Raw genomic sequence first — 25,401 nt, forward strand, 5'->3', positions numbered from 1 at the left:
GGGGGTCTGCCAGGGCCACCAAAGGATGTCCTATTTGTAGGGCGTGCGAGGACATTCTGATAACTTTGGCCACGATTTACCCCTTCCTCTCAGGGTTATTTTGACAGATGTTTAGATAAATAGTCTAAATGGAAGACAGCTTTTAATGAGTACTAACTAGTATTAAGCCCTTATATGAACTGACTCTTTTAATCATTTGGGGAACTTTTTATGGGCAGTCTAGTTACCATTCCCATTTCTTCGATGAAAAACAAATGAAGACTCAGAGAGTAAGAAGATCTGGTACAAATTCAACTAATTCCTTTGTGAGCCCAAGGTCTTAATTTCTTTGCCATTCTGCCTGCTCATCTTCCTGTATCATGTGTCCTTAGCTATTTGACCACAGTGCTGAATGCCTGGCCAACTTCATGGATAAGCTCCAAATTAAAGACAAGAAGCTCCCATTGGGCTTTACCTTCTCATTCACCTGCCACCAGAGTAAACTAGATGAAGTAAGATGGGTTCTTCAGAAGACTTGCTGCATTGCTTCGCTTCTGGAGCTGGGAGGACTGGGAAGAACGCCGTGGTGGCCATCTGTTGCTGTGGTGTCGGCAGTAGCACTGAGGGATTTTATAGCTAAGGATTCAGTATTTAGAGTTCTGGGCTCCAGGTGACTGTGCGTGTGTGGAGGTGTTGAGGGGTGAAAAAGTATCGGGGAGGTGGGTGCTCTTTGTTACTCTGCATTTCACACCTATTGCACAGTGTCCCAATCCCACCCAGGGCGACAGGAATGAAAAGCTAGGAACTCTTTTGATCCTGAGTGTTTTGATGAAAGGTCTTGGAAGAAGGTTGCTTCATGAGTTAATGATTCAAGGATATACATATCTTATTTTGGCAAGTCTAAAGTTTGCTCCTTCTATTTCTTAGAGGTAGTAAATCCTGAAGGAATCACTCATTTGATCTCCTTTCCTGAACCTGGGAGGATCCTGAGTTTCTTTTTCCTCCGCTAGTCAGGAGACAGTCTACAAATTCAATCATGACTTTAGCTGGGCATCAGAGAGCTCTACTAATGATGCCTGCCAAAATGTGGCCTGTGTTTAAATTGTAGAAAATCAATATTCATTCCTTAGTTTTTTTGTAGTAGAGTTTCCTGGTCTCATGGACCAAGGGCTTCAAGTCCAGTGGTGTGAAAGGCAAAACGTGGTGGCTCTGATCCGGAAGGCCATCCAGCAGAGAGGGGTGAGTGTGGATTGGTGGGACCTCAGGTGTGCAGGCCCTTTGGGATTCACCCTGAAGTCTGTGCTCAAACTCAGCCTGAGAAGCTTTTGTAGAGCTTAAGGGGAGGTATTCTTCTTCTCTGCTATTACACAGTAATTTTATATATGATCAGATGCCTTTGGGGTTTTGAGATTAACATGGTGGAAAGTAATCTTAGTCTTGGTGCAAGAAAAAACCTTGTCCTGAAGAAGACTTCATATCATTTCAAGTAAGGAAGTTGGCATAATGGTGACATGACAGTACAATGGGGCCGAGAGTGGACAAGATAAAGTTCTGTCATAGGAGTGGGAGGGAGAGAGAGAAAAAGAAAAAGGGAGAGAGAAGGAAGAAGAGGGGAGGTGAGAGGGAGAAGAAAGAGAAGTAGAAGAAGCCAACAAGATTGACTTTTCTTAGTGCAGTAATGGCTACAAACTAGACCACAGGGCTGGTGTCAGGAAAATGGTTCTCCACAATGAGAACAAGCAGGGTGGGAGTGAGTTGCCCGATGTTCACCTGGGTGTGGATCTAGCTTTCCAGCTCGCACCTTCCTTGGCTCTGAGTTGGGTTAGTAAGCCTGTTGCACTTGAGCTGTGTGTCTTGCTGCTCTTTTTCCATCTTCACATCCTGTATCCATCCCTTATGTGATGGTGAAGGTCATAACCCTCCATTTCATTCATACAGGACTTTGATATTGACATTGTGGCTGTGGTGAATGACATGGTTGGGATCATGATGACTTGTGGTTATGATGACCAGACTGTGAGATTGGTCTCATTGTGGGTGAGTGAGCTCTGGGTATGAGAGCCGGATGTGCAGTTGGGGGAGTGGGCTGAAAAGAAGGGAGTGACCTGTAGACTGGGTTATATTTGAAGATAACAATGTAGTGTCTTTGGAGGGCCAAGCCAAGGCTTGTGGAGCTGGGGGTAGTAGAGTTCTGGATAATATATTGGGTAGTCCAGGAGTCTGCAGGAAGGGATCCTAATATGGAGCAGCCTTGGACAGTAGCGTGATAGGAAGATGGGGGCAGGGGAGGGATGCATAGGGAGGTGCTTGAGCAGTTCCTTGCTTTGGTCAGGCACTGGCAGCAATGCCTGCTACATGGAGGAAATGTGCCACATCGACATTGTGGAGGGCGACGAGGGGCGGATGTGTATCAACATGGAGTGGGGGGCCTTTGGGGACGATGGCGTGCTCAATGACATCTGCACGGAGTTTGACCGAGAGATGGACATGGGCTCACTGAACCCTGGGAAGCAACTGTGAGTGGGCCTTTGGGGGGAGGGGTTGGGGGTGTGTGTTGGGAACTGAGGTTGGGGCTGCTCAGGGACAGGGCATTTGTTTTCAGGTCATCTCTATAGTCTTACTTTGTCCCCCAAAGTTTGCCAAGGTACCCACCAATTATGGGAACATTTGGGAATATAAATTGCTGAGAGGGCTCTAAAACCAGCGTGAGTGATAAACCCAATCATCCTTCAACACATTCACTTTGGAAGGCCATATCCTAGTTCTTAAAAGCCCCTTAGTAGCTCTCAACCACTGCACCCCACAAAGGACCAGGCTATATCATATCGCTGCTCACTGCCAACCCACAGAGTCCCAGGGCCTCCTGCTTCAGTTGCAGACTGATGAAGGCTTATGGAAAGGCTGGCTTCTCAGAAGCCTTTTTGGGCTCCACCCCTGGTCTGTGGCCCAACCATAATCTCGAAGTAGATCGGATAAAAGGCCCCAGCATTTTGTGACCTGAATCTTCTACACTCCAGCCAGGTCAGAGTTGGTTTTATGTTATTTTCGACTCTTACACAACCTTATTTCATTCTCACGTTTGCCAAATGTCTCTGAAGATGTTGAGACTGGATTGCTACAAGCACTAAACATAGTTACAAAACATTTTGAGCAATGCAGCATCTCTATGGTCTTCTTGGTGTTGGGACTGTTTTGGGAAGTCTTTTCGCACAGATCTCTATTTAGAAAGGAAAACTAGCCCTATATACCAGGTCAGTGGTGGGCAGCCTTTTGCTTTACTGGGGAGTCCTTTCTTCCTCAAAGCTTGGTTTCATTAAGTCATAAGCTTTTTTTTTTTTTTTTTTTTTTTTTTTTACGTGTTGAAATGTGAGTCCATTTACCTGAACTTAGGAACATACCGGTTGTGTCTGCCATAGGTGGCCAGAGGTTTATGAGCTGAGAAGTCACTCACTCAATGCCTGCCTCCATTAATGAGACATGCCCATGTCATTCCAAAGAGCCCTGTACCCTTTGAAGTATCAAAAGACAAAATTCCCCACCAGATCTTGACAGCATATTCCTGGTTTATCCATTAAAAAAAAAAAGATTGGGAAGTCATCTTTCAAATTGTCAGCTGAGGTAGCCCCAAAATCATGAGCGATGACATCACACTGTAGAGACCCGCTTGCCCTGGGGGTGTTTCCCTTAGCTTCTATACAACCAGCTTCACATGTGAAGATGTGGAATCCTCACTGTTGAAGCCAGGTTACTCCCAAGGCAGGTGCCCATGTTGGTGCTTTGACATTTTCAATGTGCCTTGTGCTCGGAACAAATGCTGCCACCTGTCCCTTAGCTCCAATGCTTTCCGACTTGGCCTAAGTTGTCTCTTTGTAGGTAATGTCCAAGTCCCTTCCACACCCCTGCTCTTGGCCTCCTTGTCACTGAAGCCAGTCCTAGACAGTACCAGTAGCCCTAGGAGCCTCCTCTCTCTAAGACCCAGAGGCTTTCTGAGAGACCAATGGGTCTTTTTGCCCAAAAGAGATTGAGTTTCCTCTGCCACATAGTCGTCACTGGAAAGACTTCTAAAGAAAACAGTGTCACCTAGTGCTGCAAAATTAAATTACCAAACTGCCTCAGGTTGGGAGCTGATCTCTGCCTTTCTAAAACATGTTTCTTCTATCACCAGCCTGCTCCGAAACTTCCATTGTGTTTACCCCCAGACTCTTTGAGAGCTGTTCTAATTTGGTTTTGTAATCTTGCCTCTCTATCTTCCTGCCCCAACTTGTCTCCCCACCCCACCATTTTCTCAGGAATCCACAAATTGCCTTAAAGAGGCTTGTGCCTATGTTTAATCAGGTTGAATTTTTTTCCTCTTGAAAAAAAATATTGGGTCTCTACGTGAGATTCTATTTCAAAGAAGCTTTTTTTTTTGAGAGAAGAAATTTTAAAAAACATTCTCCTACACAAAATTAAATTACCTAAAATTCAGTCTGTCCAGAATGTTCTATACACTTGGTTGTTTCATCTGTTTAAATCCTGTTTTTTCCCATTGTTCAAGACTCACCAGCCTGAGGGTCAGTCCTAATCCCGCAGTTCCTGCAGCCCCCCAGCTGTCAGGTTGACACACACCTGAAAAAGTTAATCCTTAATCATACTGTCCTCTAAAGCATGCTGAATCTCACATATTTGTGTCTTGCCTCCCTAGGAAAGTTGTGCATTCATGGACGGTGGGGGGGTATTATTGCTTTGGTCTGTATTTCCCTGCAGGTTTGAGAAGATGATCAGTGGGGTGTACATGGGGGAGCTGGTAAGGCTCATCCTGGTGAAGATGGCCAAGGAAGAGCTGCTGTTCCAGGGGAAGCTCAGCCCAGAACTGCTCACCACAGGCAGCTTTGAAACCAAAGATGTCTCAGATATTGAAGAGTAAGTTTCTGGTCCCAATGCCTCTCCCCATAACCGAGTGTCTGGTTATGGGGAGAGGCATTTGGAGAACATGGATGAGGCATTGGCTTTTGACTCTTTGAGTAGGAGGTCCACATGATTGCCTTTTTTTTGGGGGGGGTGATAATGGGGATTGAACTCAGGGGTGCTTAACCACTGAGCCACATCCCTAGTTCTTTTTAAAATATTTTGTTTAGAGATAAGGTCTCGCTGAGTTGCTTAGAGCCTCACTAAGTTGCTCAGGCTGGGTTTGAAATCATGATCCTTCTGCCTCAGGCTCTCAAGCTGCTGGGATTTTAGGCATTTTCCATGTCACCTGGCCACAATAGGGTCTTGAAGGTTACCCATGGTGGGTCTGTGAATTCACTCTACCTACTTGTCTGTGCTCCTGTGGATTTTGAGGGTGATGCTAATGAAGTGACTCAGGGTTCTAGAAACAGTTGGCCTGCGCATGCAGGGACTTGGGCTGTTGCCCTGGGTTAAATCCTGGAGGCATTAATGGGGGCACCTTAACACTTGTTTGCATCTATCTCCTTGTTCTTCTCCTGAATTTCTGACATGTCTTTTCTTATCAGCAGTTCTCAAAAGGGACTACCCTGAGCCCTACTTCAAAACAGAAAAATAGGTGCTTGGATGCCCACAGATATATTTACCCACTCTTAGTCCAGCCCGGGGGTGGGAGTGAGGATGGCCCATAGTATCCTGATAGCTGGGGCTAGTTTTCCATTATTGCTATTTCCTCATGTGAATAGAGGGGGTCCTATTAGTTGAGGAACCAGGTAGAGAGAGGAGGTGATTTCAGTGCCAAAAGGAGCAGTGAAAGCATTCCAAGGACTTTGTTCTGAGTGGAACCTTTAAACAGTGGCTAAACTTGCTACACCCCAAGGGGATGATAGTACTCAATATAGTGAGGCATTTGGCTCCCCTGAGAAGGGCACTTATGGTGTCAAATCACCTACCTTTTCCCACCATCTTCAGACACAGACAAACTCTGGCTGCTTTAGAGAGAACAGATGGGCAGCACAGCTGGCACATGTTTAGAGGTGACTGTTTATAGAGGCAGAGATTCTGTCTGTTTACCCTAAGACAAGTAAATGGCAAATGAAAAGGGTGCAGAAGGTCCATGAACCAGGTCTTATCTTCATATTAGCACACAGAAAAGAAATACTGGTTTTACTTACTGGGGGAAAAATGAGCCAGGTTAGCACTGTATGTGAGTGTGTGTGAGTGAGAGAGAGAGAGAGAGAGAGAGAGAGAGAGAGAGAGAGAGAGAGAGAGAGAGAGTGTGTGTGTGTATGTGATGTCTGGGAAAGATACCTCAAGGTGACGATGTTGCATTGTATTCCCTCCTTGTTGTCCCCACCCTGCTCACAAACAGGTAGCAAGGTCATAAGAGAAATTGTGTCCTCACTGATAGATGGGGTTTGCTGGAGCTGATGGGCTTCCTTGCCAACCCACACCCTCCTCCTGTTGGCCACAGTGGGTAAGACAAGTGCACACACACTATCTTTCTCATTCCCAGCGATAAGGATGGCATCCGGAAGGCCTACCAGGTGATGGTGTGGCTGGGTCTGAATCCATTGCAGGAGGACTGTGTGGCCACTCAAGGGATCTGCCAGATTGTGTCCACACGCTCAACCAACCTGTGTGCAGCCACCCTGGCTGCTGTGCTGCAGCATATCAAGGAGAGCAAGGGTGAGGATAGGGTGCGCTCCACCTTTGGGATTGATGGCTCCGTCTACAAGAAACACCTTCAGTGAGTCAGCATGTTGGGCCCAGGAGTGAAGGAGGTCCCAGAGTACCTGGGACCTGGTGACTCCATCGGGCAGCTCTGTTTTTCATCCCAAGGTGTCAGGGGTCTTTGTAGAATTATAGTTCCCAATGGAGCAAGTGGCTACTGGAGGATGTCATTCCTGGTGTGGGTGGAGGTGATTTCTGAAGGCTGATGATGACTCAGAGCTCCCCTGCATGCTGGGTACTCTTCTTGGCCACCCTCTTCTTTATAAGACAGAGTTTCATTCTTTACTCTTATGATTCTTGGTGGTTCTTATATGTGCTATGTATTCTGCCAGGGACCACCTCAGTCCTGGGGGTTACCAGCCTCTGATTTGGGTATTGAATTGATGCCATGCTGCATGTTTTGATCCCTTGGGTTATATATATCCAGATATTCAAGTTTCAGTTGGGACCTGGAAGATGCCTCTTGTTGCACTCATTTAATTTCTCCTAACATGAGTGCCAGGTCAATATGGCATCATTAACTGAGCTGGTCACTGTGGAAGGTCTCAGCTCTGAGGTCCCCTAATCTCCTAGCTCAGTGCCTCCCAAACTTTAGTTAATGTGCACATGAATCACATGGGGATCTTAAGAGGCAGATTCTGAGTCAGAAGGTCTGAGGTGAGCCTGAGATCCTGAATCTCACAGCCTCCAATGAGGCAGTTGGCTCATGGACCACACTTGGAGTACCAGAGCGATACCTCAAAGCAGTCAGCACCTGGAGAGTTTCTTGCCAAACATAACATGTTATCTTTAGCTGTTCAGATACCTTGAGATGGTTGGAAGAAATTGGCAAAAGAGAGGTGAGAGTGCAGAAGAAGTTACATCTTCAAATAAAATGAGTTATGGAACATGAAAAATGGGTAATGTTAGAGCCACCTGATTCTATTAGACTGCAGAGGCTGATTGCAATCTCCTGGGCAGAGGAGATTTTTTGTGACTGCACATAGGGAACAGTGTTTTGCAAGAAGTGTCCTTTCCTTTCAGTGGGGGATAAACCCCACCAGGGCGGTCATCTGAGGTTTTATACAGGGATTCCTAACATGGGAAAATGTGGAGGGAGAAGGCTGAGGGTAGCCTCTGCTCTTGCAGGCCCAACTTTTGGGCTGAAGCAGTGAGCCATTGTGCAACCATTTATACCACTGACCTTAACTGTGGACACCTGTCTCTTATCTCACCTGGGCGCCTACAGTTTTGCCAAGCGTCTTCACAAGGCTGTAAGTCGGCTGTTGCCTGACTGTGTCATTCACTTCCTCGGCTCTGAGGGTGGCAGCAGCAAAGGGGCAGCCATGGTGACTGTGATGGCTTACCGACTGGCTGATCAACAAAGAGCCCACCAGAAGACACTGGAGCCTCTAAAACTGAGCCATGAGCAGTTGCTGGAGGTCAAGAGGAGGATGGAGCTTCAAATGGAGCGAGGTATGAACAAGGAGACACACTCCATCTCCCCTGTGAAGATGCTGCCCACCTACGTGTGTGATACCCCCGATGGCATAGGTATGCAGCAGAGATGCTCTCCTGGCAGGCCTTTGTCCTAGCATCGATGATTGGGGAGGTCCGTTAGCATTAGCCTTGGACATTTGAACTGCCACCTGTTTTTGAAGCTATATTACTATAATACTAGAGTCAACCAGACATACCTCAGCTAAAATCAAACAGTACTTACTGGTACCTACTATGTATCAACACACTTAATGCCTATTAATTTATTTAACATTTGTTAGCTATTAAAGATTAGTAGTTACTTTTGTGTATTAACCAACTGCTGTATGTGGCAAAAAACAGAGGCCTGAGAAGTTAAGAAACTTGCCCAAGTTCACGCTACTAGCAAAAGTCAGAGCTGGGATTCAAATCCAGGAATTTAGGTACCAGAGCCACTGCTCACAACCATTACTTGGTCTGGTTCAAGGGTCAGTATACTGTACTACCTGCTTTTGCTAATAAAGTTTTACCAGCACACAGCTATGCCCATTGGTCTGTACAGCATTCATGACTGATTTGCACTACCCTGGAAGAGTTGAGTTTATCACTATAAACCCTCTTGTAGGTCTTGTAACCTAATAAATCAAGGTCTTTTCCCAAATCAGAGAAAATGATTGCTGAGCAGGCCAATGTAGCAGTTAGTATAGGTTCCAGAGACTAGGGTTTGATCCTTCTCCCTTTTTCTAATGATGTGATTCTACATAAGTAATGTTGTCCATCTCAGCCAGATTTTGATCATCCATAAGAAAGGAATGAACTGTATCCTTTAGGATGGCCTAAGTGTTGGATGGGGACTGTGTGTGAGGCTTGTGGCACACTGAAATTGCCTAATGGTGGAAGTTTTTCTCATTTTAAAAGATTTTCCTTCTAATTCTTTTAAAGAATTACACTCTCTTTTTCCTTCTCTAGTCTGGAATCTAACCTAAGGTGGTATTTGATTTGGCACAAATAGCATATTTAGATAGTTTTAAATGTACTCTATCAGCATCCCCAGAGCTCTGCAGTGCTCACTTTGACTTCTGGGCCCCCAGCATGTGGACTCATTTGAGAGTCACTAAGGAGCCAGCAGAGATCTCATCCTGGGGCATCTTTTTTTCTTCATCATTAAATAGAGCTCACACTCCATCACCCCCTGAGGCTGCTGAAGCTGTAGAGTGGGCCCTGTCAGGGGAAGGTACATAAACTGTCACTCTTTGTCACCCCAGCTCATTACCTCCTTGGATTTGTTTTCCAGAGAAAGGGGACTTCTTGGCCTTGGACCTTGTAGGAACCAATTTCCAGGTCCTGCTGGTGCGTGTGTGAAATGGGAAGCAGTGAGGAGTAGAGATGCACAACAAGATCTACTCCATCCCACGGGAGGTCATGCATGGCACAGGCGAGGAGATGAGCAGCATGGAGCCTCCAGGAGGGCCCAGGAAGCTTCTTGCTTTCAATGACAGCTCTTTCCTTGTTCACCCATGGACCTGGAGAAGGTTGGTGCGCCCCAGGCCCAGGCTGCTCTCTGGGTTTGTGCCTGAGCTTTCATTTCTTCTGGATAGAAACCTTGAGCTCCTACTGAGGTCTTGTTGGGGCTAGCCCATCTAGGCCAGGGCCTCTTTCTTAGTGCTCCAACTTCTCCCCACAGCTCTTTGACCACATCATCCAATGCATCACTAACTTTCTTTAGCACATGGGCATGAAGGGTGTGTCTCTGCCTCTGGGTTTCAACTTCTCCTTCCCCTGCCAGCAGAACAGCTTGGATGAGGTAACAGTGCCTTCCCATAGGGCTCTCCTATGGGCTTTATTGACCTTAATGAGTGAAAGAAGGGCACTAGTGACCCTTGGGGAGTAAGGGCCCATTGATAAGAATAAGTTGGTTGAGGCTGGTGAAGGTTAAATGGGTTAGTTAGGATCCAACTTTCTTTGGAAGAATGATGATGGTGATGCTAAAACAAAACATGAAACTCACATATTTTAAGCACTTATTTGTATGCCACATAATACATTTAGCTTCCCATGTGCATTATCTCATTCAATCCTCACAGCAACCATCTATGTTAAGTGTTCATATGCCTAATTTTCAGTAAAGAAGATAAGGTCTACTTAGGTACTTGGTGCCTTGCTCCAGGTCATCTAGCTTGGGAGTAGCCAAGCCACTATTTGAATTCTGTTTTTCTGATGTCTTGAGCCCATGAGCTCAAATTCTCTCTCCTGCTCCTGAGGCTTTACAGGCTCAGGCATTTTTATTTTGTCTCCTGTAAATGTGGATGCTCTGGTCTTTCTAGACTCACTTTTGCCTCTCATTCCTGTTCAACTTGCCTTGGATGAATGAAAGAGGAATTGAAGATCTGGTGTTCCCAGATGTTCTGGATAAGAGTACATAAAGAGATGGAGGACAGCTGAGTAGGCAATGCTGGGATCTGGGCTGATGGCTTCGATATTAGAGTATTTTTATTTGAACAGTGGTTCCTCTCTGACATAGCCAGTCATGTAGAAACTTGCATGCATGCTGCAGGGTTATGGTGCTGTGGATGCAGTTTCCAGGTGCAAAAGGCATGGTTCCTGCCTTAGATGCTTCCAAACAGGGCTGTTGAAGCAAGCTCAGGAAAGTAAGAGCTGCTGTTTGGACCATGGCAATGGGATACTACAGCTCTGAAGACGCAGTGAGGTGATAATCTGAGTGCAGTCCTGGAGGAGGTGAGGAGTACTTGGAGCAAATTAGAAGAATGACTTGATGGGGAGAGGTTTTATTTATTTATTCTTAAATTTTTGAGAATTATAATATCTATATTATATAGAAAAGAAGAAAAAATGATTAATAGAAAAGTAAAAATAACATTCCAACAAGGTCCTTCCAGACTTTTCCTACAAATTTTTATTTTATTTTATTTTAAACAGACACTATCTTTTCATACCATGTATTTATATATTTTATTGGGTATGATAACTGTTTTTATCTGAATAGAAGTAGTTTATCTGAATAGAACAGTCATCCTGCTGGATCTTAATCTGTATGTTCCAATTTTCTGTAAAGAGCACATGTTATGTCTAGGATCATAAAAATGAACAGCAAACAAAGGGAAAGACGATTCTATCTGTTAGCTGTTGAGGTCATCCTGATGATGAGGTATTAGCAGGTGCTCAGGAGGCCTGAGGGCCTCTGGCTGTACTTACTCGCTACTGGCCTTGGGCAAGTCTCCCCAGCTGCTGGGGACTGTTGGTGTCTTTTTATAAGGATTACCTGAAGTGATATTACTTGGACATTCTATAAATTTTAACGCGTCAAACTTTTGCCAGAGATATGAAGCTAATGTGCAGATGAGAGAGATGGGTGGAGGTGAGCACACCCTTGTCTGGATGTGAGTGTGTAAACCAAGGCTCCACAGGAATGCGCTTTGTTCTTCTGAGTCTCTTGGGATCTGTTCATGGTGTGACACATCCAGGTGGATGAGATGCCAAGGTGATGGGCATGAACCACCAAGCAAGGCCTGGGGACACCATGCAAGTGGGAGGTAGTGAGCACACAGTCCACTGATGGGTCCAGCCTCTTGGGAAATGGATCTGGGACTGCTGACACTGGTTCCTGGTGTTCGGCAGCACAGAGGGCTCCAGTGAACAAAGATTTCTCCCACGTGCAAAGCCACCGGGCATTTACTTCCAGATGGCCCTGTGACATGGTCAAGGGCCACATTAAAGATGGGCCCACAGAGGACTCTGAGAAGCCTTAGAGAGCTTTCTCACTAAGAAATGTGAGGCCTAGACACTTCCCCAGCTGTGTCCAGGTACTCGTTCACTGGATACGGAAGTATGAAAAATTAAGAGATGTACTGACCCTTCTGATTTAAGTGAAGGACAGGTACAGGGCAAAACTGCTTTGCCCAGTAAAGGAAACATGTATTGGGACATTTGCACAGTGCTTATGAGCCATTAATTGGAGTCAGCAGGTCTGGAGGTGAGTCCTGCTTTTAGCTTCAAACTAGGCCTAGGCAAGTCACCTGGGTGCCTGGGTTACCTGTAAAAGGTGGGTGTGATCATAATAAATGTTCTCCAAAGATGGCTGTGGGGATTAAATGGTGTAGCATATATCATGCACCAGCATTGGTGTACAGAAAGTACTCAGTAAATCCAAGCAGCAACCTTAGGAACAACCTTAGATTGAGGATCACTGGTAGGTGAGATGGCTAGTTACTCCAGGGAATCTGTCTAGTTTAAAAGATTGAGAGCCCAGAAATGACCCAGCAACCCTTCTCTGAGGTCTTCTCTGTGCTTTTTAGAGTATCCTCCTTAAGTGGACCAAAGGCTTCAAGGCATCTGGATGCGAGGGTGAGGACATGGTCACCCTGCTGAAGGAAGTGATCCACAGGCGAGAGGTAAAGGAGACCCCATGCATTGATTCCTTGATGCTTGAAGTGATCTGTGAGGGCCAACATTGAGTGCAGTTGCTTTGGCTGGCAGGAAAATTGATGTAATCACTCAGCTCAGCAATGGTTGAGTGTCCACTGTGCATAAAGCTCTGTTCTGGGTGTGGGGATTCAGGAATGACAGCAAAACAAAACAAAACAAAACAAAAAAGAACGTTTGTTCTCAAACATAAACCCATAATCCAATGGCAACTGTTATTAAGGGCTAAGATAAATGAAGTTGGACAAGGAGAGCAGATAAAGTGAGCAGGGAAGTAGCAATCTTAATAGCAGCACAATAAGGAAGTCTTCATGCAAGCCTTGAGCGAGCCTAGTATGAAATAAGGGAGTGAGCCACAGCATTTGAGATGTATTTTATATACATGTAAGTGTCCTTGCAAATGTCTGAAGGGAGAATGTTGGGGTTCACTTGTGGACTAGGCATCTGCTTCTGCCTTCTTAGGAGTTTGACCTGGATGTGGTGGCTATGGTTAATGACACAGTTGGAACTATGATGACCTGTGGCTATGAAGACCCTCACTGTGAGGTTGGCCTCATTGTTGGTAACATTATCAACCATCCTCCCCACAGGGGCGGGGGGTACAGCCTTGGATGGGTGGGAGGCTGGAGCTGAGTGAGACCTGGTGTCCCTGTGATTGGCAGGCATGGGTAGCAATGCCTGCTACATTGAGGAGATGTGAAACGTGGAGCTGGTGGATGGAGAAGAGGGGCAGATGTGCGTCAACATAGAGTGGGGGGGGCTTTAGGGCAATGGATGCCTGGACGACTTCCACACGGAATTTGACAAGGCTGTGGATGATCTTTCGCTCAACCTGGGCAAACAGAGGTAGGCACCCAACTAGGTGAGGGCCTTGTATTCCAGAACTGGACAGCAATAAGTTATCGGAGACTCCACCATAGCATTTGCAAGGAAGCTTATTATCTTGAGATGACAATGGGTTTCTTAGAAAGTTCTGAGTTAGTAAACATGAGGAAGCTGCTTCCACCTGGAGGCTCGGGAAAGTGGAGGTGGGGGTGGGATCAAAACCTAGGGCTGAGTCTGTGAGGGAAAAATGATGAGTGGACCACTGCTGCTGCAAGGGTAAAACAGCATTGCTGGGGCACCCACACAGGAGCAAATCCTTTCTTCCTCCCCCAGCCATCCAGCGTCAAGCACCCTCTCTTGCCAGAACTGCTCAAGGGCCAGCATCACAAAGCTCCATGAGTGGTGGTGGTGATGGTGGTCGGGTGAGGGGAGGGTGTGAGCAGACAGCACATGCTCAGTTTTGCTGAAGGTGGAGGATCAGTGTGAGAGGACACTAGGAATCCTGCTCAAGTGAATTAAGTGGCATTCCTTTCCTGCCATGCTGTCCTCCACTTTCCGTTCTGTCTCAACACATCACACCACCTTCCTATTTAACCTCCATGAATTACAAGTTTGAGAAGTTGATCAGTGGCATGTACTTGGGCGAGATTGTCCGTAACATCCTTATCGATTTCACCAAGCGTGGGCTGCTCTTCCGCGGCCGCATCTCAGAGCAGCTCAAGACAAGGGGAATCTTTGAAACAAAGTTCTTGTCTCAGATTGAGAGGTGAGAGTTGATTTAGGGTTTGGAGGAGGATGCGGTCATGTCCTATGTATTTCTCATGGACAGACAAGCTGAAGGATTTCACAGCTCAAGTGAGATCAGAGCAGGGCTCACACAAGTCAGTCTAGTGGCTCACACATGAAAGATGGTGCTGAGCATGGCATGGGGACATGAACAGGGATATTGTTGTATATTTAGGTCAAATAGAACAAGAAAGATACCCCATTATAGGATGTAAATTAAAATGTGCAGAGGAAAATAATGTGATGAAGCATCCATGCTTGGCTTGGGGATTCTCCTTCACTGCTGGCTGCAACAATCAGGCAATGAGGATTGATTAAAGAGGACAGGCTTCACTCTATCAAGGACTAAGTAAACATCAGGCAGGGCAGAATCATGCTATGCTGTGTCTTGTTAGACTGAAGCCTCTGTCCTCTGGTCTAATGGCAGAAAACTCTATTCCAAATTAGAATGGTGAATTTCAGAGCCCTTAAATAATTAATGCTATGGTTACTCTCAAAGCATAGACCAGGAACTGGGTAACTGACCTGAGTGGGCCCCAAGGGCATCTGCACCAGTGAATAGAGTCTGCTCAGTTGATGGTTGAGGAGATGATTCTAGGTCTCTAAAATAGTTTTCTTTATAAAATAGGGTTTATTTTCTTACTACAATTTTATGTGCATCTATTTCATAAAAAGGACACAAGCAGAATGCAGACTACCCAGTGTGGGGAATGGAAATCAAGCAGGAGTGTAATGCTAGTGAGTTAATGCTTTTCCTGAAGACCCAGGGACAGCAATGAGAGAAGGGACATAAACGTGTTCTACAGCTAGAAATGCCACATGCCAGCATGGCCACTGTCTTTATTATTTCCAAATGAGTAGACAATGAAGTTCTTTTGGTTTTGGATATGTTTTGTAGTGACAGTGTTCTACCTTCCCTGCACAAAGTAGAATGAGGACCTTCTTTTAAAATTTCCTGTCACTCTCAGGATAAAAGAGCCAACCAGAGAGGGGTCTCCAGCCCTCTCTGCTCTTGACTGACCACTCACCGTCTCCCTTCCACCCCAGAGACTGCCTGGCCCTGCTGCAAGTCCGTGCCATCCTGCACCACTTGGGCCTCGAGAGCACCTGTGACGACAGCATCATCGTCAAGGAGGTGTGCACCGTGGTGGCATGGCGGGCAGCCCAGCTCTGTCGTTCAGGCATGGCTGTCTTTGTGGACAAGATACAGGAAAACCGTGGGCTGGACACCCTCAAAGTCATAGTGGGTGTGGATGGGACCCTCTACATCCTCAGTGAGTTCCTGACCCCAGACCTTTATCGCTTTGTCTTTGTCCCCATTCCCCTTTTAACTTTATAGAAAATTATTATTAAATAGTTGTTTTTAATGTTTGTAATTTGGAGATCAGTAATCAGAACCAGAATCAAGCCTGTGTTCAGTATTGGACATGTGTTGCCCCCCACCCCGCCCTGCAATTGCACCCTCTCCCTACTCTGCTAGAAATAAGGGCTGCCCCAACTCAGTCTCTTGCTTTTTTTTCCCCGAGTCTCTATGTTACACATCTATATTGTTTAGTAAACATATACTAGAAATTGAGCATGATTTTTGAACTTGCCATGAATAGAATCACATGGCTTCTTCTGTGACTGGCTTTTCTCACACAGCATTTATGGTTTGTTTATTTATTTTGGAGATGGGGTCTTGCTATGTTGTCCAGGGTCTCAAACTGCTGGGTCTTGAGCAATACTCCTGCCTCAGCCTCCCAAGTGTGTACTATGTGGATTATTTCTAGATTTTGACTCATATTACAAACAGTGCTGCTGTGAATGTTCTAGCAAACATGCTGGAACTCAAGCAAGATTCTCCCCCTATGATCTAGGTCAGGGAATTGGCAATCAATAGCCATGATTGCTCATGTAAATCAAGTTTTATTGGAAGAGAGTGGCACTCATGTGTTTATGTGCTGTCGATGGCCGCTTTCATACTACCCATGAGGAGTAGACACAGACAGACCCTATGGCCTGTGACACTGAAAGGGATTGCTGCCTGGCCCTTTGCTGTGCCCTCAATATGGAAATATCAAGTTCCCCTTTCTTTCAACTGTATTCCTTGTTTCCCTTGTCTTCTCCTTTCTCCCTTCTTATTACCATTTTGCTTCTGTCTTCTCTCACTTGTCTATTTGTATAATTTATTTTGAAGTGAGGAAGTAGCCCATATACTCTCTTCTGAAAGCCTTTAAGCTAAAAGCTAAAGGAGTAGAGCAGTGCCCAGCCTGCACAGTACCCACGGGGTGAAGTGAGGGTGGAGAATCCTGGATTAAACTGTGACCACCTCTCCCACAAATACATTTGTGTATTTTTTTCCTAAATCAAAATGTTTATATCAACATTTTTATTTATAAACATAGTTTCAATATATTTGGACAGTATTATACACTATCTACATAGCAGCTACTTGATTTTTTTCAATTTTTATTTTAATTTATACAGGACAGTAGAATGCAATTTGATACATCACACATAGTTGGAGCATAATTTTTCATCCTTCTGGATGCACATGATGTAGAATCCCACTGGTTTTATAGTTATATATGTACATAGAGTAGTAATGTCTGATTCATTCTACTATTCTTTCTGTCCCCATAACCAACCCCCTTATTGTGAATTAGCATGCACATATCAGAAAAATCACCAGCCTTTGGTTTTTTGGGATTGACTTATTTTGCTTAGCTTATTCTCCAGCGCCATCCATTTACAAGCAAATACCATCATTTATCTTTAAGACTGAGTAATATTCATATATGTATATGTATTTTCTTAATATCAATCACATTTTTTTATTCATTCATCAATTGAAGGGCACCTAGGTTGGTTCCATAGTTTAGCTATTATGATATAATGAGTTGAGCTGTCACCACATTTATTTTAATGACCTAAGAGGCTCTTTGAGTCTGCACTATTAGTGAAAAGAGGGGGAGGGACCTCCAAAAATCCACGTCCCTCTCCTCAGTGATAAGTCTCATTGTAAAAATAGGAGTCTTGGCTCCAGATGAGGGTTGGGAAAGGGACTTTTATTCAGCTTTCTCTTCCTGTCAAAAAATACATGTGATAATCAACTTATAAAGAGGAAAGGGTTATTTTGGCTCACAGTTTCAGAAGTTTCAGTCCAAGACTGGTTGTCCCTGCTGCTTTGGAGCCTGTGGAAAAGTAGCACATGATGGCAGGAGTGTGTGTGGAGCCAAACTGCTCACCTTGTGACTGGAAAGTGGAAAAGAAAGAAAAAGGAAGACCAGAGTCCCACAATTCCCTCCAAGGGCATAGCCCCAGTGACCTAAAAACCTCCCACCTCTTACATGAGGGACATTTAGATCCAAACTGTAGCAGGGATGGAAACCTAGCTCCCGACCCTGGGACTGGGCATCCTAAGCTTCACAGATGAGAGGGCATCCTGACCCTCTTGGATTGGGATGGGTTGGATGGTGACTGTCTCTTTTTCCAGTCCCATAGGAAGATGATCTGTGATCTCTGTAATGTCCTAACAGAAACCCTATACATCTGCCCCTCTTGCCTTCAGTGGCATTTTGGAGTCAGTGTAGGTCTGATGTGAAGTAATAACCCTTGGAAAATATAGAAACCACATGCACAGGATTTGGTCCTCCCCTGCAGAGGAGGTTACACACTTCTGCAAGACTCATAGGTGGCTCACAGGACTGTTGAACTTCTTTCACTGATTCATTTTAAGAGCACAGTTCACCAGAATTCCAAGGCATTTTTTCTAGAGTGAAATCTTAGCTCCCTTGAGCTAAGAGCTAAATGGGTACACTGTGATATGGAACTTGGACAGATTATTAGCATCTCCCAGGCTTAATTTTCTGGTACAAATAAATAGACCCACAGTGTAGCTGTTGTGCTCCTCCTCTTAATTACTTGTGTGTTGCCAACATTACTTCTCACCTCTGAGCACACAAATCTGTCATTATTAAAGTGCTTTGTTCTTTTGTCTTTCTCTCCCTTTTTCCAGTTTTGCCAAAGTCATGCATGAGACTGTGAAGGACCTGGCCCCTAAATGTGAAGTGTCCTTCCTGGAGTCAGAGGACGGCAGCAGGAAGGGGGCCGCGCTCATCACTGCCGTGTCCTGTCGCACCCGTGAGGCTTGTCAGCGATAGAACCCCCGAATTCGGAAGGGACTTCTCTGCTTCCCCCTATTCCCTGTTTTAAATTATAAGGAGTCATCTTTTTGTGTTAGAAACACAGTCCCCTCAGCTTTTCCTTGGCAGAGAGGACCCCGTTGGATTGGGATTTTTTTTTACATTAACTGTAAAGTTTCGTGTCCAAGTCTTGGCCTTCCTGAGATACAGAAGCCAGGACTGTTCATACTGGTCACAACCATTCCCATTGGTTCTCAAACAACTTAAAAAAATAATAATAATCCTTAGCACCCCTCCCTCCTCCTGGAATTCCACATCTCTGTGGAAAATTGCTTGACAATAACTGAGAAAGGAAAAAGATCAAGGCTAAGAGAATAATAGAGCCAATGATAAAGGAAAAATTTAAATTAGTTTCTATTGTTTTTAACAAAGTGTTTAGACTATGGGAGTATAAGTTGGTAAATTGGTCAAAGTATAAATTGGTAGAACCTGTTCAGTGGGGAAATAGGTGATACATATATGTTTTACATAATTTTCCAGAAATTTGTGCTAAGGAAATACACATTGGGAACTAAGGTTTTGACTATTATATGGTTTATAATAGCTAAAAATAAACTGTTTGGCTCACCCTGTTTCAGGGTCCAGATAGTAAAAACTTGTCTCTAGTTTTTTCAAACATTATAATTCAGTGATGTGATTAAACAGGTGATGGAAAATGGAGAAGCCAGATACTACAGAGAAGCAACCCAGAAATTATGACATCAAGAAAAGTTGCTTCTGAGTAGCTCAGTGGTAGAGCGCTTGCCTAGCTAGCATATGTGAGGCATTGGGTTTGATTCTCAGCACTGCATAGAAACAAATAAAAAATAAAGATCCATTGACAACTTAAAAAAAAGCTTCTTCTGGAAGATTGCAAGTTCAAAGGCAGCCTCAACAATTTAGCAAGTCCCTGAATAACTCAGTGAGACCCTGTCTCTAAATAAAATACAAAAAGGACTGCAGATATGGTTCAGTGGTTAAGCACCCCTGGATGTAATCCCTGAAACCAAAAAAAAAAAAAAAAAAAAAAGGAAAAGGTGCTTCTATCCTGCTGCCTAGATCAGAGTGCAAAAGCTGGGGTCAGGGGGAGTGAAGAGGCAGTAACTGGAACCACAAAACTGGGTGGGGAATGTAGAGTTACCAGGGTTTCTCTCCCTCCCACCTTTTAGTGTTCTGCAGTGTTTCTTGATGGCTGAACCTAGTTGGTAAAGGGAGCCTGGGAAATGGGATAAAGAGCAGGGTGGTGGGATGACTTGGACCCCAGCAATTAGCAAAGTAACTGGCATGTGCCCTACATTATGATCTTTGATTAGACCATTATATGGAGTTATCAAAAAATATTATAGGCATTATAGAAGAATATTTAATAACAAAGACAATGTTCAGAGGATGCTGCTTCATGCCCCCAGTGTGTTAGAACCTGAACAGTTGCCCTCTGAGGGAGCTGCATCCTGGGATCCAATGGATTGAGAATTGAAAATGTACTTAGGCCTTGATGTTTGCACATGTAAGCTCTTATCATTCCTGGAACAATACATATAACAACTATTTATATTATATTAAGTATTTCAACTTTCCTAGACATTTACGTTCTCCTGTATGGGAAGATATGTGGAGGTTATATGCAAATACTATACCATTTTATATAATGGATTTAAGCATTCATGAATTTTAGTATCTTTGGTGAGTCCTGAAATCAATCCTCCATGATGCTCAGAGATATGACTATATTATGATCCTATTGTTGTTAAATACAATACTATATGACAGCAGGTGTAGTGGATTTCCCTGAGTCTCCCCTCTGCCTCAATGATTTGTTGTGGTAAAGGCAGGCAGCCCCCTCCTCAGCAGCTCCCCACAGGTTTCCCACCCCTCTGGGCATCTGGGAGGCTTGGCCTTATCTGCCATTCCTAGCCTGGCTACTCAGTGCAATGTTGGTACCTGCCCTTGGGTCTCTGTGGGTTCCCTTAAAGCCTCAGAAGAGCTTCTCTGTCATTTCCCTTGTGGGGTGTGGGTTTGGAGTGGCATAGACCCTTAATTCTTCCCAAATCCTAGTACTAGACAGGATGTTTAGCATATAATTTTCTAAATTTCTTAAGATCAATTCCTGCATGAGAGGATCTCAGAGCCCTGGATTCTCCATGCTCATGCTCCATCCCTCACCATGGGGAAATTATTCCCTTCCAACAAGTATAAGGTCCGTACACCACCTACTCACATCTTAGAAATATCTTTTCTAGATTCAACCAAGACCATACAACTTTTTCTTTCTTGGTTGCTTTGTTTTCTTACAGCTTGGGCCTCCAGGAGCAGAAGGCCACTGCTATATCCTTTCAGGGTAATTTCTCATCATTGCACAAACTTTTCTTGCTTTTTAATTTTCTTGTTTCCTTTCATCCTCACTCTCTTTTTTAATTAATATTCTCCACTTCCAAATGCCAACCATTGTGCTCCATGTGAAACTTATTTTGTATGTGTTTTTATGAAGCATATATTGCTTTGATGCTTTTTAATTTTATGTGTGTTTGTTTGTGATGCTGGGGGGATGGCACCCAGGGCCTTGCAAATGCTATGCAAATGCTCTATCACTGAATTACATCCCCAGCCTCTGTGTGCATTTTTTTTAAAAATACTAATTCTATTGGCTAAAAGTCTCTTTCTGTCTCCCACCTCACAAAGCACCGTGTTTTCAAAGGCCCAGGGGTGTCATGTGCTCAGCTAATGCATTATTTCCCATTGCCACAAATATCCCATTGTGTGCATATACTCACTCCGTGTTCCCATTCATCTTCTTAAAAGTGGTCATGTGCATTGACTCAAATCTGGATACACAAACATGGCAATGAGTGTCACTACAATTAATTTCTTTGCACATGACCGCATAATTATCCTTGTGATCATCTCTCTGGGCATCTACCCAAGAGAAGGACAGCTGGATCATAGGATGTGCAATTGCCACATTTGACCCCCACACTACCAGCTTACCCTTTTGAAAGGCTGTCCCTGCTGTCAGTCACCTGCACAAATCTCCACTAACACTTGGCATTGTCTAGACATCTATTCATCATTAATCTTATTAGTGTAAAGTTGAATCTTATTGTTGCTTGAATCAACATTTCTCTGGTTACTGTGGATTTCAGCATTTATTTATATGTGTTTGCTTTTGGATTTCCCTTAGTTGACTCCCTTTTAATATTTGTATTCAACCAGTGTTCTTTTTCCTTTCTGATGCACTAGAACTCCTTATTTAATGCAGGTATCAATCCTTTGGGAGCTTTAGATATTGCAGGTATCTTCTAACCTGTTCATTGTGTCTATGGTGTCTTTTGTGGACTAGAAAGCCTTTAATTTGGAGTAATCAAATCCACCTATCATTTTTGTTTACAGTTTATACAGTTTTTCGGGGTTTCTTTTGGTACTGGCAATTGAACCCAAGGGCTCTTAACCACTGATCCACGTTCTCAGCTCTTTTCATTTTTTTAGTTTGAGACAGGGTCTCACTAAGTTGCTTAGGACCTTGCTAAGTTGCTGAGGCTTGCCTTGAACTTTTGACACTCCTAAATTGGCCTCCTAAGATGCTGGGATTACAGGTGTGTGCCACCACACCTGCTTACTGTTTGTATAGTTGGTTCTTCTAAATTTTCTGACTAAAATGGTCTTCTGTTAATTTTATTTATTGGTAATTTTTTGCCTTAAAGGATAAATGAATCCCTTGAAGAAGTTTGTTTTCTATATAATATTAAATAGGATTTAGTTTTTTTTCCCATGTTACTAGTGATTTATATCTTTTCTTTCTGGCTTGGGACAACTTTTCTAAAATATATTAGGCTTGCAAGGTTCCATTTCTGAGTGTTCCGTCTCTCTAATTAATCCCATTTTTTTGTTCTTGGGACAGTAACATTCTGTTGGTAGTGTGCCTAGTATCTAGCAGAGTTAGTATTCCCTTTTCTTTTTCAAAGTTGACTATGCTAGTCTTGGCCCTTTATTACTTCATGTAAAATTTAGAATAATAAGTAATCTCTGAAAATAATCTACCTAAATTTTTGAATTTTGTATTTATTGATCATGGAGTTAAAATTAACCTTTAACATATTCACAAAAGCATTAAAAATCTCTAGTTATTTATAAAATCTTTTCTGTTATTTGTTAGAGTTTTAAAGTTTATAAAGATTTTATGAATTAAGTTAATGCCCATATCATTCATAGTTGCTGTGTGTGGTTCTTATATTTTTGGTCGGTTATTATAAGTGTATAACATAGGATTCTAACCTTAGAATCATTACTTTGTTGTGTGTGTGAGAGGTACCATCTTTGGCATTGTAGGCTCTGTAGCAGATGTCATTAATACCCCAACCCCAGTTTAGATGAGAATGTCTTCAGATACTGAATGTTCCCTCAAAGTAGGATTGACAGATAAAATATAGGATACCCAGTATTTTATCCTAAATATTGCATGGGATATGCTTATACTAAATAATTTTTAATCTGAAATTCTAACTTAACCAGGCATCTTATATTATTATTTTTTTAAATGTGTAAACTATACCTGAGAGGCAAGGAAATATACTGAAATTTTCCTTATAATTTTTTTGTTGTTGTTGTTAGCCAGGTGTGGGGGCGCATGCTTGTAATCACAGCAGCTTGGGAGGCTAAGACATGAGGATCTTGAGTTCAAAACCAGCATTAGTAAAGGCGAGGTGCTAAGCAACTCATTGAAACCCTGTCTCTAAATAAAAAGTACAAAATAGGGCTGGTGATGTGGCTCAGTGGTCGAGTGCCCCTGAGTTCAATCCCTGGTACCCCCCCAAAAAAAGTTTGTTATAGGTTTTTGGTAACAATTCCTGGAATTTCTTTTTCATTCTTAGTGTTTTAGACCATTTAGGCTGCTAATAAAAAAATTCCATTAACTGGTGACTTAGAAAGAGCAGAAATTATAGAGTAAAAAAAATCATTAAGTTTAATGATTGTAAATTGGGTTTGGGGCTATGTATTCCATATTTTGACATTTCATATTGCATCACAAACTTATCACAATATCCAAATTTTCACAATATTTAGCATATCGTTGTTCATCATACTTTGAAAACTTTTATTTTAGAAAAATTTAAGCACATAATCAAAAGTAGATTAATGATCTCCTGTACTTCAGTGGTTATCAACTCACAGCTAATCTTGTATTTACAGCCCTCAGCCTTGCTCTCTTAATGCTTTAAAGCAAATCACAGGCATTTTTTGGGAGGGGGGGTAACTAAGGATTGAATCTGGGGGCACTCTACCCCTTAGCTATATCCCCAGTCCTTTTTCATTTTTTATTTATTTCAGTCTTGCTAAATTTCCCAGATTGGCTTAGAACTTGCAATCCTTCTGCTTCAGTCTCCTGGATAGCTGGGATGTCAGTTGTACACTACTGAGTTTGGCTATCAAGGGCATTTTTATAACTGAAAATGCTCTTGCAGGGAACTTCAAAAGTTAAGAACTGTGTTTTTTTAGTCTATCCACCACTCCTCCCCAGGTAATTATTGCTCAATATCAAGAAACCCCAATTAGTGTTTAAGCTTCCAATTATCTCACAAATGTCATTTTTTTTAAGCTTGTCTGTTTGAATCTGAATCTGAGGAAGTCTATCCATTGCACTTGGCTGATGTGTCTTCTAATATCTCTGGTCCCTTCTAGCTATTTTTCTTCCTTTGAAGAAATTGGGTCATGGGTCATGGCCTAGAATTGTCCATGATTGCATCTCCACTTTGACATGTTCTCCTGTCCTCTGTATTTCTGCAAATTGATTCTTAAATGTTGACCCTCAATCAGATTTAGGTGTGATAATCTAACAAAGCTACTTCAAAGGGATTATTGTTATTACATCATTTTTTGTCTTTGTCATATCTATAATTGTTTCTCCCCTTTCAATTAGTCTTATCTATTTGCAATTTCTTTCTCTCCCTTTTTTTAAATTGAATCCAGGAGTGCTTTACCACAGACTCACATCCCCAGCCCTATTAAAAAATTTTTAATTTTGAGACAGGATCTGCTAAGTGGCTTAAGGCCTTGCTAAAATGCTGAGGCTGCCCTTGAAATTGCAATTCTACTGCCTCAGCCTCCCTAGTTGCTGGGATTACAGGTGTGCACCACTGTGCTTGGCTTTCATCTCCTCTTTTCTTGATTGGCCTTGGCAGAATTTTACTTTATTTATTTATTTTCTTAGAGAGAGAGAGAGAGAGAGAGAGAGAGAGAGAGAGAGAGAGAGAGAGAATTTTTTAATATTTATTTTTTTTAGTTATCGGTGGACACAACATCTTTCATCTGTATGTGGTGCTGAGGATCGAACCCGGGAAGCACTCATGCCAGGTGAGCATGCTTGAGCCACATCCCCAGCCTAGAATTTTACTTTATTGAAGTTTTCAAAGAATTTGCTTTTGCTTTTGTCTTTTCTTCCTTTACTTCGTTGATTTTCTTGTCCTTATTTTTATTTATTTTTCTTTCTTGTTTATTAAATTTGCCCTTTTAATTTTTTCCAGTTTCTTGAATTAACAGTTTTTGTTTGAAGTTATAAATTTCCCTCCATCTACTGTTTTAAGTCCCAGGAATTTTAAATGATTACCATTTCATTGACATTCTGAGTGCATACTAATTTGCTATATGTTTTCTTTTTTTACATTTTAAAATTTAATCTTATTTATTTCCCAGCAATATGTTTTGCAAACTATCCTTTTGCTATGCATTTCTAATTTTTTGGTATTAGAGTCTGAGAAAATGATATGTTTGCTATTTTTTATTCTATGGTATTTATCAATTAATCCTTTGTGGCCTGGCACATGGTCAGTTTCATAACCCTTCTATATCTGTGCTTAACAACAGTTTTTCTGTGGTACTGAGTAAAGAATTAGAGGGAGAGGGAGAAGGAGAGGGAGAAAAGGGGAGGGAGGGAGAGAGAGAGAGAAATAAAGTACAGAGGCAAAGTGACTGTGGATATATTCCAGAATTTTTTTCTGAGTTCATTGATGGTGAAATTACAGGATATTTTTAGTTTGTTCTTCTTAGGTAGTGGTAGTCTTCACTTGTCTATGATTTCAGACAGCCTTGAAAACAA

At 43.0% G+C, this 25,401-nt stretch overlaps 1 pseudogene; it reads left to right on the forward strand.

Moving 5' to 3' along the window:
- The first annotated feature begins 375 nt into the window (after positions 1 to 375).
- Positions 376 to 18,384, forward strand: LOC144374859 (hexokinase-2-like; annotated as a pseudogene).
- The last annotated feature ends 7,017 nt before the right edge of the window (positions 18,385 to 25,401 follow it).

The sequence above is a fragment of the Ictidomys tridecemlineatus genome, unplaced genomic scaffold, assembly GCF_052094955.1.
Source record: "Ictidomys tridecemlineatus isolate mIctTri1 unplaced genomic scaffold, mIctTri1.hap1 Scaffold_91, whole genome shotgun sequence".
NCBI classification, from domain to species: Eukaryota; Metazoa; Chordata; class Mammalia; order Rodentia; family Sciuridae; genus Ictidomys; species Ictidomys tridecemlineatus.